Source organism: Elaeis guineensis, chromosome 6, assembly GCF_000442705.2.
Source record: "Elaeis guineensis isolate ETL-2024a chromosome 6, EG11, whole genome shotgun sequence".
Lineage (NCBI taxonomy): Eukaryota > Viridiplantae > Streptophyta > Magnoliopsida > Arecales > Arecaceae > Elaeis > Elaeis guineensis.
This window is the reverse complement of record NC_025998.2, coordinates 14,076,946-14,093,827: the sequence shown is the minus strand read 5'-3', so window position 1 is coordinate 14,093,827 and position 16,882 is coordinate 14,076,946. Positions and strand designations below refer to the sequence as shown.

The 16,882-nt window shown below is 40.9% G+C and overlaps 1 non-coding gene across 1 annotated transcript; it reads right to left on the bottom strand.

Moving 5' to 3' along the window:
- Window positions 1-7,134: 7,134 nt before the first annotated feature.
- Window positions 7,135-7,241, bottom strand: LOC140858915 (small nucleolar RNA R71). The gene has a single exon (XR_012142319.1). It is a non-coding gene; the product is annotated as a small nucleolar RNA R71 (small nucleolar RNA).
- Between the last annotated feature and the right edge of the window lie 9,641 nt (window positions 7,242-16,882).

Genomic DNA, 16,882 nt, shown 5'->3' with positions numbered 1-16,882 from the left:
CCAGACTTCTCCAACAGTCGGATTTCCACAGTGCTGACTGAATTCCTCCGACGGACGAACTCCCACTGCACCACCTGAGCTCCTTCAACACGAGTTCCCCCAGTCGTCTATTAAACCACCCCAAGTGCTCACTGATCTCCACCGCCAGCCGACCTTCTACGGCTATCAGCTGTTCCCCGAATCTCTTCCAGACTTCTTCCGGCCAGGTTCAACTCCAATCTGAACAATCCTGGACTTCGTCAACGGCTGAACTTCACCAACGGCAGATTCCTACAACTACCAGACTTCGTCCGGACTCCTACGGAAGCCGGACCTCATCCCCGACTCCAGCTGCAGACGGACTTCGCCCGGACTCCTACGGGAGCCGGGCTCTGCCCACGACTTCACTTACAGGTAAACTTTGTCCGGACTCCTACGGGAGCCGGACTTCACCCACAACTCCAATTGCAGGAAGACTCAGCTCGGACTTCTACGGGAGCCGGATCTCGTCTCCGACTCCAGCTGCGGGAAGGCTTCGTCCAGACTCTTACGGGAGCCGGACCTCGTCCCCGACTCCGACTGCAGGCGGACTTCGCCCAGACTCCTACGGGAGCCGGGCTCCGCCCACGACTTCACTTACAGGTAAACTTCATCCGGACTCCTACGGGAGCCGGACTTCACCCACAACTCCAATTGCAGGAAGACTCAGCTCGGACTCCTACGGGAGCCGGATCTCGTCTCCGACTCCAGCTGCGGGAAGGCTTCGTCCGGACTCCTACGGGAGCCGGACCTCATCCCCGACTCCGGCTGCAGGCGAACTTCGCCCGAACTCCTACGGGAGCCGGGCTCCACCCACGACTTCACTTACAGGTAAACTTCATCCAGACTCCTATGGGAGCCGGACTTCACCCACAACTCTAATTGCAGGAAGACTTCGCCCGGGCTCCCACGGGAGTCAGATCTCGTCTCCGACTCCAGCTGCGGGAAGACTTCGCCCGGACTCCTACGGGAGCCGGACCTCGTCCCCGACTCCGGCTACAAGCGGATTTCGCCCGGACTCCTACGGGAGCCGGGCTCCGCCCACGACTTCACTTACAGATAAACTTCGTCCGGACTCCTACGGGAGCCGGACTTCACCCACAACTCTAATTGCAGGAAGACTCAGCTCGGACTCCTACGGGAGCCGGATCTCGTCTCCGACTCCAGCGGCAGGAAGACTTCGCCCGGACTCCTACGGAAGTCGGACCTCATCTCTGACTCCGGCTGCAGAAAGATCTCGTCCAGACTCCCACGGGAGCCAGACTCCGCCCGCGACTCCAATCACAAGTAGCCCTCGTCCGGACTCCTACGGGAGTCAGACTTCGAGCTCCTGTTGCAAGCGACCCACTCTGAGTTACCGCTGCAAGCGAACTACTCCAAGTCCCTACCACGAACGGCCTTGGCCGAGACTCCTCGACAAATGATTTTCGTCCGGGCTCCTACGGAGACCGGACTCCAACCAAACTTTAGCCGACAGGCCTGGGCCCTCTAGCAGGCCACAGCAACGGCCACGACTCTGCTCTACTCCCTGCGATGGATTCTGCACGGCTCCACCACCCCCCACGACAAGCTCCACGCGGCAGGCCGCAGTAATGGCCGCGAATATGCTCCACCCCCTGCGGCGGATGCTGCGCGGCTCCACTACTCCCTGCCAAGTCGCGACAACGAACACCGCTCCGCTCACCGCAACTGATTCCACGTGGCGAGCCATAGTAACAGCCACGACTCCATCCCATTATTTCTCATGATAAATTCTTTCTGGCTCCGTGCGGCCCACGACGAGGCGGTTACAAATATCGCTATCAGTCTGTTGCTCCCTCCGCTTATAAAAAGAAGACTCTAGATACGTTATTCTATAAGCTCTCATTTTCTACTTAGAAACTCTACTAAAATTTTCGTTCGAGCGCTCCATTCTTGTTGAGGCAGAGAACTGACTTGAGCATCGGAGGGTCTTGCCGGAGCAACCCAACCTCCGATTTAGACTTCCTTTGCAGGTTCCGGCGGCGACCGCGACTCCCTCGACTCCAGCTTCTCCGATGCAGGTGGATTTTTGCACCAACAGGATTGGCGCTAGAGGAAGGGGTTTGAACCTTCGCAGTACCCTTGTTCTTAAAGGAGCGCTCAACGGGACTGCCTCTGGTCGTCTTCTCCGACGTCCTCTCCTCCTTCCTCCACTCGGTCCTCGCCCGATGCCTCCCCGCAGAGCATCCACGCGATGATCCACGGCCTCCGCGGCCAGATCTCAGGCTCTGACCTCACCTCCAGTTTCCCAGCCTCTTCCCCCTTCCCCGGCTACGGCGGTTGGCGTGGAACAGTTCGACTTGCTGGCCCAACAGGTCAAGGGCCTCGCTGAAGCGGTGCAGGCCAAACAACAGCAGCAACAACCGCAGGCGTCAGTGTGACTGGAGAGAATATCGTCGGAACTCCAAAATCTGACGGTGGGATGGGCCACTTGGGCCAGTCGCCCTGTCTTTCCTGGAAAGACGAATCCGAGGGTGGAGAGCCCTCAGTCGGATCACGATTCCACCCCTGGGAGATCTCTACCCCCATTCTGTCAGAGGACCCTCGAGACCCGTAGTCGAGAGAATTTTCTGGATCGGAGACTCCAGGAGATGAACCGGCGGATCGAAGAACTCCGCCACGCTCTCCCAGCTTATGGTGAGGATATTTGTACTGACCCTCCCTTTTCTCGAATAATTATGCAGGAGCAAATCCCGCCGAACTTCAAGCTCCCCCAGTTTGAAAGCTACGACGGGACTTCAGACCCGGTTGACCACCTGGAGGCCTTCCGGACGATGATGCTGCTTCATGGCGCATCCGACGCCATTCTATGCTGAGCCTTCCCATCCACCTTGAAGGGAGCGGTGAGGAACTGGTACTCGATGCTGAAGTCGGGTACCATCTTTTTCTTCGATCAGATGAGCCACCAATTTGTGGTCCATTTTATCAACAGCCGGCACCTCCGGAAGGGTTCGAAGTCCCTCATCAACATCAAGCAGAGAGAGGGGGAGTCCATTCGGGCCTACATCAACCGTTTCAATATCGTCGCGCTGGAGGTCCGAAACTTGGACCAGTCGGTAGCGATGGCCGCTCTGAAGGGCGGCCTTCAGAAGAACGACCTTTTGTTCTCCCTGAAGAAGAAGTACCCCAGGGATTTTGCTGACCTATTGGCTCAGACCGAAGGGTACGCCCGAGCGGAAGAAGCCTTTAAAATGAAGGATGAGGAGACCGCGAGAGAGCGGCAGGCAGGAGACTCGAGTAAGCCCGCAGTCGAAAAAAGACCGAGAGAAGCTCGACCACGTTCTCGAACTCCTCCCGGACACAAGCATGTCCATACTCCTCTCCGGGTGCGCGGGCAGGGAAGCCCGGATCGTTGGGCTCGGCGAGGTTCTCCCCCAGGAAGGTTCCGCAACTATGCCCCACTCAATGCCTCAAAAATTCAAGTGCTGATGGAGGTCAGGGAGCAGCTACCAAGGCTGAAAAGGATGTGCACACACCCTAGAAAGCGCAATCCTAACAAGTTCTGCCTCTACCATCGTGACCATGGCCACGATACAGAGGAGTGCATTCAGCTCCGGGATGAGATCGAGGAGCTCATCAAACGAGGTCAGCTCGACAGGTTCATTCGACACCGACCTGAAGGCAGAGAGGATCGGCCAAGGGTCCTGCCGCAACCTGAACCGTCGAGGAGGAAAGAGCAGCCCGGAGATCGGCCTCCAATCGGGATCATCAACTCCATCATCGGAGGACCTCAAGGAGGAGCAGACCTTCCATGACCATGGGATTCGAAAAACCTGTAAATGTACTACTAACGACTTTGCATGTCTTTCCCTTTTGGCATGGACTTGTTACGACTGGAGATAACCCCTTCAAACAATCAAAACAAGGTCATGTTAGGAACAGGAGGAGAACCTCGTCCTAACATGAGCAAAATGAAAGTCTGATTATTTTAAGATTGGATCGGAGGAGAGGCCCATATAACGGCCTTTATGCGCCCCCACAGCCATGTTAGGGACAGGAGGAGAACCTCGCCCTAACATGAGCAAAGTCAAAGGCCCGATTCTTTTAGACTGGATGGGGGGAGAGGCCCTACAACACCCTTATGCGCCCCCACAACTATGTTAGGGATAGGAAGAGAACCTCGCCCTAACATGAGCAAAGTCAAAGGCCCAGTTCTTTTAGATCGGATGGGGGAAGAGGCCCTACAACGCCCTTATGCGCCCCCACAGCCATGTTAGGGACAGGAGGAGAACCTCGCCCTAACATGAGCAAAGTCAAAGGCCCGATTCTTTTAGACCGGATGGGGGGAGAGGCCCTACAATATCCTAATGTGCCCCCACAGCCATGTTAGGAATAGGAGGAGAACCTCATCCTGACATGAGCAAAGTCGAAGACCCGATTCTTTTAGACCGGATGGGGGGAGAAGCCCTTGCAACGACCTTTATGTGCCCTGATTTATGTCACAAATTAACATAAAAAGTATCAATTAATATCTAAATTATCTAACTTTATTAAAAAATTGATACTTGTTATTATATTTTGTAGAAGAAGAGATCATCAATAGAAAGAACAAGGAAAGAGAATTCCAACGGCGTAAATTTTATGCAAAACGGAGTTAAATTGACCCAGAAATTGAAGAATGAAGAAAGAAGACTCAATTGGGTCAAACCCGAGTCAAATCAGATCAAAATTGATCAAAAATCAACTAATTTGGTGATCTGGTTAGCCGCCTGGTCCACAGCAACAGGTGCATGGATCATGGACCCATCGGCGCACCATAAACCCCCCTAACAACCCTCTAAAACCTCTTAGTCCCACATCTAAAGTTTTGAAAACCTTATAACCCCCAAATGCCTATAAAAAGCCCTCAAAGGCCCTTGTTTTATGTATTCTTCCTTCCGATCAAGCTTGTAACCCTAGATAGTGGGGTTTTTAGCTCTCTTCTCAAGCCTCGAGCTTTGAGATTTTTGTAATAATTTTTTTTTATATAAAATCTTATTTTTATGCAATTTCATCTCTTTACATTATGCAATTTATTTTTCTTGCAATTAGGATAGTTTAATTTATGCAATTTAATTTTATGCAATTAGGTTAGTTTAAATTATGCAGTTTAAATTTATGCAATTAGGATAGTTTAATTTATGAAATTAGGGTAGTTTATTTTTCTGCATTTAAATTTTGCAAGTAGATTTAGATCATGTCTAGCTAAGCATCCCTTCTAGGGTTTGCGATGAAGCTAGATCATGAGTAGGAATTTTACATAGGGTTCTTTCTTTTTTTTAGGATTTCTTTTTCTTCCTCTTTTGCCAAGAATTTTTGATGAACTACAGTTGGGTCAGAGTCCCTTCATAGTTCATGCTTTATTCAGTGCATAGGAGGAGAAAATCCTAAGGGATCCTAGTTACTACTCCCCTGTAAAGAATCTTGATGGGTTATCGTTGAGCCTTAGTCCCTTCATAATCTATGCTTGAAAAAGACAAGAGGAGTAGTCGTTAGGATCAATAAGAAAAATTCTAGGTAGAATTCCCTAATCTAGATCTAGTGGATTCAAAAACCCTAGATCCTTAGTCTTATTGTCTTTAGCAAACAACTTTCGACTTTCGATTTTTGTTAAAGCTCGCTTGAGCATAGATTTGAAAATTATTTTTAAACCAAGTCTCTGTGGGATCGACCCGTACTCGCTGGTCGTGCTACTCTGCACACCGTGCGCTTGCGGTTTTATTTACAAATTTTAAGATTTGCACATCAAGTTTTTGGCGCCGTTGCCGAGGATTTGGTATTTTAAATTATTTTCAAATATTTGTTCTTCGTGCTTTATAACTCTCTTTCTTTTTCCTTTAGGTTTCTATATTTAGTTGGTGATTGCTGGAAAACTCAGGTACGCTTCTAATTTCTCTTTTATTATTTTTAGTTAATTACTTTTGCTTTTAGACCTAATCATTTGAATTTACTTAATCATAAAAAAAACAAAAAAAAAAAATAAAAGACATTTCATAATCGTAAAGTAAAATATCAAAATTAAAAAAAAAATTCTAAATTAAAATCTTTTACATTCTTGGTCATCTTGTTTATTTGCATTTGTATTTTCATAATTAATCTAAGGGCATCAACCCATTAACAAGATAAGGTGGGGATTTCATTACCCTTCCTTAGCCCAAAAACCATCTTCATCATATTGCATTACCTAGACCTTTAATCTTAAAATCAATTAGACGTCAACCTTAAGGAATTCGAGCTTAATAGGACAAGGAACCCTAAGAGTTCTACCAAGTTTGAGTTGTTTGATTAGTTGGTGTCTAGGCAAGTCCCTAAGGGTGGTTTGTTAAATTGGTTCAGTTGCTGGCCTGACCAACTAGTTTGGTGTCTAGAAAGGCAACGATGAGTAAACCTCCCACCTCTTATACTTACCTGGCTAACTAGTTGATCAATCTCCACTTGGAAGGTTTGAAGGGTCATCTTGGAACAGTTAGGAGCTGTCTAGATTTAGGTTAACCCTAGGATAGATTGAGTTTAATTTATTGTTTCACTTGTTTGAAAAAAAAAAAATTAAAATTAAAATTAATTTGGTTACTTTTTTTTAGATTTAGGACTCCTTAGGATCTTCTCTTTAGAATTTTTTCTCTTTCTTTTTCTTATACATAAAAATTTTATAAAAAAAATTGTATAAACATCGAGAACCGTACACCTCGTGTGTGGAGAAGAGTGTCGGGTCGTCTAATTAGAATTGAGTCAATTCCTGTTGTTCCAATGGCTGAACCAATCCAACCCATGACCCTTAAGGATTTGTGTTATCCAGTTGGCTCCATCCAACCATCTTGTATCAGGTTGCCACAACCCACAGCTAACAATTTTGAAATCAAACCTCAAATCATAAATATGCTTCCAAAATTCACAGGATTAGAGGATGCTTATATATTTATTAGAGAATTTGAGGAGGTATGTGCAACCATGAAACTGCAATTAACAGAGGATGAGGTCAAACTTAGATTAATCAACTTTGCCCTTAAGGACAATGCTAAGAAGTGGCTTTATAGTCTGCCAAACTATTCTGTCACTACCTGGGAGGGCTTTGTGAGAACATTTTTAAAAAAGTATTTTCCCCATCATAAAACAGCTAGGATTAGGAATGAAATAAATCAATTTTACCAACTAGCTGGTGAATCATTTTGGAAGTACTTTGATCGTTTCAAGAATCTTTTGACCCAATGCCCACACCATGGAATAGAAACTTGGAGACTATGCCAGATCATCTATGAGGGGTTAGATTCAAACTCAAGAACCATGCTAGAGTCTATGTGCCAAGGCCAATTTATGGACAAAGAAACTACTGAAGCTTGGCAATTCTTAGAAGACCTAGCCGAGAAAAATTTACAGTGGGAAACAACTAGGGAACCTGATAAAGCTACACCTTCAAGAGGAGGAACGCATCAAATTCAACCAACCCTAGCATCAGAGGCCAAGATTGCAACCTTAACACGTAGATTGGAAGCCTTAGAATTACAGAGACCAGCCAATGTAAATCAAATATCTGCACCCATGTGTAAAGGGTGCAATGCACCAGACCATGTCTTAGAAGAATGTTCCTACTCGAATGAGTGTGCACAGGTGAATGCCACCTATCAAGGACCATTGAACAATCCTTATGCACCCACATATAACCCAGGTTGGAGGAATCACCCGAATTTCTCATGGTCCCAGAATCCTAATGTAGGTAATCCAAATTTCAATCAGCAAAATCTAAGGTCCAACCCAGTGATGAACAACCCGCCAGGTTTCCATGATAATGACAAGAAAATTACCTCTTTAGAGAAAAGCCTAGAAGCCATGATGAAAATACATACCAGCTTTATGCAAACCACGGGTCAACTCATAAATAATAACACCCAAGCTATAGCCCGTCTGAAAATGCAAGTAAGTCAGCTGGCTTCGACCATTAGTGAACGAGAACATGGTAGGTTACCTAGCCAATATGAGCCAAATCCTAGGAACCAAAATGGTCCACGACCCCAACAAGGAAACCAAGTTAATGGTGTAAATGCCATTCATACCTTAAGATCAGGAAAACAAATAGACAATAAGGTAGTTGCACTTGATGATATAGATGACTCATCTGTCGAGTCACCTTCTAAAACTACTACCTTTCAACCTCAAGCATCAGAAACTGAAAATTCACCTAGTCCAGTACTTAAAAGTCCTAGAGCTCCTTTTCCAAACAGACTGAAATCCAATAAATCTGAACATTTAGACAAAATTTTAGAGGTATTTAAACAAGTCCAAGTTAATATTTCTCTTTTAGATATAATCCATCAGGTTCCAACTTATGCCAAATTTTTAAAAGATCTCTGCACTAGGAAAAGGACCACTAATGTACCAAAGAAAGCATTTTTGGCTGCAAGTGTCAGTTCATACCTATCTAGCCATGTGCCAATTAAATATAAGGACCCTGGAGCTCCAACAATTTCTTGTGTTATTGGAGAAACCAATATAAAAAAGGCCTTGCTAGATCTAGGAGCTAGTGTGAATATCCTTCCATATTCGGTGTATGAACAACTAGGATTAGAAAAACTTCAACCTACTGGGATCACATTACAGTTAGCCGATAGATCTCTCAGGATCCCTAAGGGAATGGTCGAGGATGTTCTGATAAAGGTTGAAAATTTTATTTTCCCTGTAGATTTTATTGTTTTAGAGACTGAGCCAGTTGCGAATCCTAAAGGACATATACCTGTCATTTTAGGAAGACCATTCTTAGCTACGGCCAATGCTGAAATCAATTGTCGAAATGGTCTAATGAAGTTATCCTTTGGAATATGACCATTGAGCTTAATATTTTTAACTTAGAATAGAAATCCTCTTCTCATGCTGATGTCAATGTAGTCCAAGATGGTATTTATGAATCCATTGACATTAGTGATGATGAAGTCGACCTAGAGTCTAACCCCTGGTTAATCCATGAGTCTGAGGATGTCAATGAAATACTTAAAAAAAATCAGATTAATCAGGAATCGACACTTCCTACTGAACCAATCATTGAGATGGTGAAATCATCACCTAAACCATCGATAGAGGAAGCACCCATTTTAGAACTGAAGCCCCTCCCAGAACATCTCAAGTATGCATATCTAGGACCCAAAGAAACTTTGCCTGTAATTATTGCATCAGATCTAGATCCCAAGCAAGAGGAGGAGTTATTGTCAGTTCTAAAAGCAAATCAAGAGCAATAGGTTGGACCATAGCAGATATCAAAGGAATAAGCCCTTCTATAGTTCAACATAGAATATACTTAGAGGAAGAGGCTAAACCAACAAGAGAAGCCCAAAGAAGGCTTAATCCAGTTATGAAGGATGTAGTTAAAAAGGAGATTCTGAAACTCCTAGATAGTGGAATAATTTATCCTATTTCTGATAGCTCTTGGGTAAGCCCAGTTCAAGTAGTACCCAAGAAATCTGGGGTAACAGTGGTCCAAAATGATGCAAACGAACTTATCCCAACTAGGACCCAAACGGGATGGAGGGTCTTATAGACTATAGAAAGTTGAATGCTGCGACAAGGAAAGATCACTTTCCTTTGCCATTTATTGATCAAATGTTGGAAAGACTAGTCGGACAAGAGTTTTACTGTTTTCTTGATGGATACTCCGATTACAACCAGATCCCCATAGCCGCTGAAGATCAAGAAAAGACTACATTCATCTGTCCATTTGGTACTTTTGCCTATAGACGAATGCCCTTTGGACTATGTAATGCACCGGCAACCTTCCAGAGATGCATGATCAGCATGTTTTCAGATATGATAGAACGATTTCTAGAAATTTTTATGGATGACTTTTCTGTTTTTGGCCTAACCTTCTCCGAGTGTCTGAATCACCTGCAATTAGTTCTAGAATGATGTAAGGAGAAGCACTAGTTGTCAACTGGAAAAAATATCAGTTTATGGTCAAACAGGGAATAGTTCTTGGCCATGTCATTTCTAAAAAGGGGATTGAAGTGGACAAGGCCAAAATAGATCTAATTGCAAGTCTTCCACCACCTAAATCTGTGAAAGAAATACGTTCATTTTTAGGTCATGCTGGATTCTATAGAAGGTTTATTGCCAACTTTAGCAAAGTAGCACGTCCACTGACTAATATTTTGGCAAAGGATACCAAATTTGAATTTACTCATGAGTGCTTGGAATCCTTTGAATTTCTAAAAAATGCACTTGTATCAGCTCCAATCATTCATCCTCCTGTCTGGTCTGAACCATTTGAATTAATGTGTGATGCGTCCGATCATGTTGTGGGCGTAATCTTAGGTCAACGAATAAATAAGCTGCTAGAGTGATATATTATGCAAGTAAAACCTTAAATGATGCGCAGCTTAACTACACCACAACTGAGAAGGAGTTCCTTGCCGTTGTCTTTGCTTTAGAAAATTTAGATCTTATTTGGTTGGGACCCACACCATTGTTTACACCGATCACTCAGCCATTAGACATCTCCTAGCAAAGAAGGATGCCAAGGCACGTTTAATCAGATGGATTTTGCTCCTTCAAGAATTTGACCTAGAAATTAGGGACAAGAAAGGCACTGAGAACGTTGTAGCAGATCATTTGTCCCGAATTCCAGTCGCACCATCTAGTGAACCACCCATCAATGAATCTTTCCCAGATGAGCAACTCATGTCTGTGTCTACTGAACCTTGGTTTGCTGATATTGTAAATTATTTAGCCATAGGTAAGATACCTTCTCATTGGACTAAGCAGGATAAATATAAATTCTTTGCCCAAGTGAAGTATTTCATTTGGGATGATCCTTATTTTTTTAAACAATATCCTGATCAAATTATTAGAAGGTGTATCCCAGATAATGAAGTCATGAATATTTTATCTTTTTGTCATGATCAAGCATGTGGAGGTCACTTCGCGTCTAAGAAAACTGCTGCTAAGGTTCTCCAATGTGATTTTTATTGGCCCAATTTGTTTAAGGATGCTCATGAATATTGTAAAATTGTGCTCAATGTCAGAAAATGGTCGAATCACCAAGCGACACATGATGCCACTCAACCCAATCTTGGTAGTTGAAGTTTTTGATGTTTGGGGAATCGATTTCATGGGACCATTTCCAAATTCCTTTGGAAATAAATATATTCTAGTAGCAGTTGATTATGTTTCAAAGTGGGTAGAAGCAATTGCATGTAGAACACCCGATAGCAAAATGGTCATTAAGTTTCTTAAAGAAAATATTCTCTCCCGTTTCGGTATTCCTAGGACAATCATTAGTGATCGGGGAACCCATTTTTGTAACTGACCTTTTGCAACATTGATGAAAAAGTATAATGTCACCCACAAATTGGCCACACCATATCATCCTCAAACTAGTGGACAAGTTGAAGTGTCAAACTGACAAATCAAACAAATCCTGAAAAAAATTGTTAGTGCCAATAGAAAGGATTGGTCTTTGAAATTAATTGATGCACTTTGGGCATACCGAACCGCTTTCAAGACCAATCTAGGAATGTCTCCTTATAGGATTGTGTTTGGTAAACCATGTCACTTGCCTATTGAGATAGAACACAAAGCCATGTGGGCCATCAAACAACTAAATACAAATTTGAACGACGCTGGAAACCATAGAAGCTTCAGTTGAATGAATTAGAAGAACTTAGAAATGAAGCCTATAAAAATGCAAGATATACAAGGAACGAACCAAATATTTCATGATCAATCAATTATGAGAAAAACTTTCAATATCGGACAAAAGGTACTCTTATATAACTCTAGATTACATCTATTTCAGGAAAGCTTAGGTCTAGATGGACAGGACCATTTTTAGTAAAGAAAGTCTTTTCACACGGAGCTGTTGAGATTGAAAATCCAAGTAATGATGTTATCTTTAAAGTTAATGGTCAACGATTAAAACCATTCTTGGAATTACCTGTCAAGACTATTGAAGATGCCATGGTTCTTTATGAACCAACTTATTCTGATTAAGTTGCTTCGAGGTTTGGTCTGGCTGAAGACATAAAACTTAGCGCTTCTGGGAGGCAACTCAGCTTATTTAATTTCTAATGCTTTCTTTGTTTTCAGTTTGCTTAGGACAATTAAATTAGATAAACTCCATTGGGGACAATGTCGGTCAAGTTGGGGGGAGAGCTTGAACAAAATCAGGTGTTATCATTTCCTTTTCCTTCCACTATGAGTTATTTCTTGCATTTAATATATTATGTAAAAAAATAAAAAATAAAATATATATATATATATATGAAATAAATTAATCTATAAAAGAAATAAGAGTAAGTTAGAAAGTATTTGCTAATGTAGTGAGTCACGGAGAAGATTAGCTGGTTAGACTCTTGGTGGCTTAGGTCATTTAAAGACTATTAGCACTTTCAATTGCACATGCACACTAACAAGGTAAAGTAGGTATTAATTATAAGGTCAATTAAGGATTTGAGTATTATTTAAATTAGATAATTTTCTCTACACCCCAATTAAAGAAATTTGAATTTAAGGAAAGAGCTACCTGCCTGAAATAAAATGTAAAACACAGAGTAAATGTGGATTGCCCTAAGCCTAGTAACCGGGTCTCTTCACCTAAGTCAAGTATTGAGATTCGCATCAAACGGTGGTGGGAAGGCCAGGATGCTCAGCAAAAAAAAAAAAAAAAAAGAGTGTGAAAGCTACCTTAGTTCTTTGTTTAATCTGGGGTGTATAGAAAATTAATCGAACTAAGTTATGAAAAATGATACAATTGGCCTGTACAAGTTAATACTGAAATACTAAGTTAGTTATCACTACACAAGTGCTATAAAACTTTAAGTATACTCTAAGAAAGCTTCTAAGTAGACTGACTACCGATTCTAATTCGAAGCTCATTACTTAGTAATACTAAAAAACTTCTTGAATTTCGATCTTAAATTAATTTGCAAAGGAAGGATCTTTTTGAATTATGATCTTATTTTGTACATTGCTAAGGGACTAGCAATGATTAAGTTGGGGGGTGTGATTTATGTCACAAATTGACATAAAAAGTATCAATTAATATCTAAATTATCTAACTTTATTAAGAAATTGATACTTGTTATTATATTTTGCAGAAGAAGAGATCATCAATAGAAAGAACAAGGAAAGAAGATTCCAACGATGTAAATTTTATGCAAAACGGAGTTAAATTGACCCAGGAATTGAAGAATGAAGAAAGAAGACTCAATTGGGTCAAATCCGAGTCAAATCAGATCAAAATTGGTCAAAAAATCAACTGATTTGGTGATCTGGTTAGCCGTCTGGTCCACAGCAACAGGCGCATGGACCATGGACCCATCGGCGCACCATAAACCCCCCTAACAACCCTCTAAAATCTCTTAGTCCCACATCTAAAGTTTTGAAAACCTTATAACCCCCAAATGCCTATAAAAAGCCCCCAAAGGCCCTTGTTTTATGTATTCTTCCTTCCGATCAAGCTTGTAACCCTAGATAGTGGGGTTTTTAGCTCTCTTCTCAAATCTCGAGCTTTGAAATTTTTATAATAAATTTTTTTTATATAAAATCCTATTTTTATGCAATTTCATCTCTTTACATTATGCAATTTATTTTTCTTGCAATTAGGATAGTTTAATTTATGCAATTTAATTTTATGCAATTAGGTTAGTTTAAATTATGCAGTTTAAATTTATGCAATTAGGATAGTTTAATTTATGAAATCAGGGTAGTTTATTTTTCTGCATTTAAATTTTGCAAGTAGATTTAGATCATGTCTAGCTAAGCATCCCTTCTAGGGTTTGCGATGAAGCTAGATCATGAGTAGGGATTTTACATAGGGTTCTTTCTTTTTCTTAGGATTTTTTTTCTTCTTCTTTTGCCAAGAATTTTTGATGAACTACAGTTGGGTCAGAGTCCCTTCATAGTTCATGCTTGATTCAGTGCATAGGAGGAAAAATCCTAAGGGATCCTAGTTACTACTCCCCTGTAAAAATCTTGATGGGTTATCGTTGGGCCTTAGTCCCTTCATAATTTATGCTTGAAAAAGACAAGAGGAGTAGTCGTTAGGATCAATAAGAAAAATTCTAGGTAGAATTCTCTAATCTAGATCTAGTGGATTCAAAAACCCTAGATCCTTAGTCTTATTGTCTTTAGCAAACAACTTTCGACTTTCGATTTTTGTTAAAGCTCGCTTGAGCATAGATTTGAAAATCATTTTTAAATCAAGTCTCTGTGGGATCGACCCGTACTCGCTGGTCATGCTACTCTGCACACCGTGCGCTTGCGGTTTTATTTACAAATTTTAAGATTTGCACATCACCTTCCCACGCCCTCTCTTGTGTGCCATTTATCTGGATAAAAATGGTTGGTTGGCAATTCAAATTCAAATGAAGTTTGAATTTGAATGGGGCAACCAACTCGATGCGCCAACTTGCCTTATCCATCTTATGCACCACTTATTATACACGAGAAAGAGTTTCTCGTGTAAACTCTCCATGCACAAGAGAGCCCATGCCCTTCTCTTCTCACGTGTAGAGTGGACAAGAATGAGTTGGTTGGCATTTGAATTCAAATTCGATTTGAATTCAAATGAGCAACCACTTATCTTTATCCTCTCACGCGGTAAAAATACTGCAAAGATGCGGTCTTGAATCATTTTAAAAAAGATATAAGATAGGGTGTGCGAAGAAGACATCAGAGAAAAAAGGGTGGTGTGAGAGAGCTTTCTTGCATGAGAAAAGAAAAGAAAAGGAGAGAAAAGAAAGAAACAAGTGGGCGCAAGTTTCTTCGGAGTGTACCCTAGGATTTTGGCTTAGAGTTCGGAAAGTGAGAACGTGAGCTACAAGTGTCGTGAGCCCACCAAACTATAGGGAGAGCATCATCAACCTTTCAAGTGCATCTACTGATGATCCAGAGCATCTGAGGAGTCGATAGATCAAGATCGAAGGAGTTCGATAAACATCAGCCATCAAAAGGGTTCAGCCACAAACTAGCATTCGTGAGGAGCCGATCAGATCGAAAGCTTCGTGTAGATGATCCATAGAGACCAGACACACTGTGTGGCTGTATTGCAATGATCAGACCTTTTCGATGGTGATCAGATTACGGTGATCGACTACCCGCACAAAGGTAATGTATTCTGAACACATAACAGTAAATTATTTACTGTAGAAATTTAAATTTCAAATTTAAATACATGCTATGTATATATCATATTTAAATATTTGTGTATGATTTATATATATTAATTAATTAGATTAATTAATAATTTTTACTGTAAAATAGTGATTTTGAAAAAATTTTAAAATTATCGTTTTACCCCTGCACTAAAATTCACTTCAAATGGTAACAGAGCGGGTTCTAAAATATGATATATATATTTGCATGTGTACATTAAGTTGTAATCTAAAAGTTTAAATTTGAAATTCAAAATTTGAAATTTAAATTTTAAAATTTATTCAAAATTCAAAACTCAGAAATTTGAAATTCAAAATTTAAAATTTAAAATTTGAAATTTAAAATTTAAAATTCAAAAATTTGAAATTCAATATTCTAAATTTAAAATTTAAAATTTAAAATTTGGTTGAAATTTTAAATTTAATCAAAATTTAAAATTTGAAAATTCAAAATTTAAAATTTGTTTAAAATTTAAAATTCAAAATTTAAAATTTAAAATTTAAAATTTAAATTTTGAAATTGGTATATTTAAATATACTTGATCCAAGTAGCAAGTAGTCTAATTGGGTTGAAAGTAAGATTTAAAGGCTCTCTCCTCCCATTCGATGAGGTTCTCCTATGGCGGTAGGGGTGCCGCTGCAATTATATCCCATGCAAATGAAGCAACGAAAGGACTTAATTGTAAAGGTTCAATTGTAAAATTTATCATGAATGTATTAGATTAGATCTAAAGGAATATTCATGATTTATTTTGATTGAGTTATTTTCTATTATGTAATTAGCAATAGGATTGTTGTTTATGAAATGTACTGATTTGTTTGTGAAATGAGTCAACATATTTGGTGAACAGAAAATAAAATTTTTTAAATTTGAAAATTATTTTCGAAATGCCAAACCCTGATCCATCAGCCCAAATACTTAATTAAAAGAATAAAATGTTGTTAAGTTGGTCTAGAATTATGAATTAAGACCTAAGACAATTACATAAACTTGTGGGTCAATGGGTTAGATGGATTAGGTCCATAATTGGGTTAGACCTGAGGTTAGCTTAAAGAAATAGACTAAATTAGAAGAATTGGTCAAATCTAATCAAAAGTTGAATTAGATTAGGTCAAGGATACTCTAGACTCAACTCCAATAGTTGTAGTTGAATGGGTCCATGTCTTTAACTAGATCAAGATGGACTTAATTCATGGCTATGCGGTGGAACCCTATTTACTAAGTCGATCAAATTAAAACTAATGAACCGGTTGGTGTCTAAGGTAAGTTCGACAGTTTGACCAGTGGTTCTTAAGTGGGAGCTACTCGCATTGATTCAATCTCTGACGAGTTAATGGTATATCCCCACCACTGATCTCACTTACCTGGCCAACCTGGTGAGTTAGGTTTTGATTAGATCACTTGGTGATTAGGGCTCACCCATGTCATTAGGTAAATCAGTGTGACTGATTTAGGTGCTCCTAATGCCGGCTTTAATTAAATCCTTTTTAATCTGACTTGGTGAAGTCAGTGGGAGGATAGAAATTGGCTGGTTAATTTCTTCTCTTCTATCCTTTAATAAAATTCTCAAAATTATTAGGTCCCTAAAATGATTAAGTTATAGTGATAACTAAGTCATAGCCTCCCATTAAGTGAGTGATAATGAGTCCATTAGTTTAATAATCACTGGAGGCCCAAAGGCCTGGTGCTTATTGACTAATGAAATTATCATTCATAGTATGCTAATTTG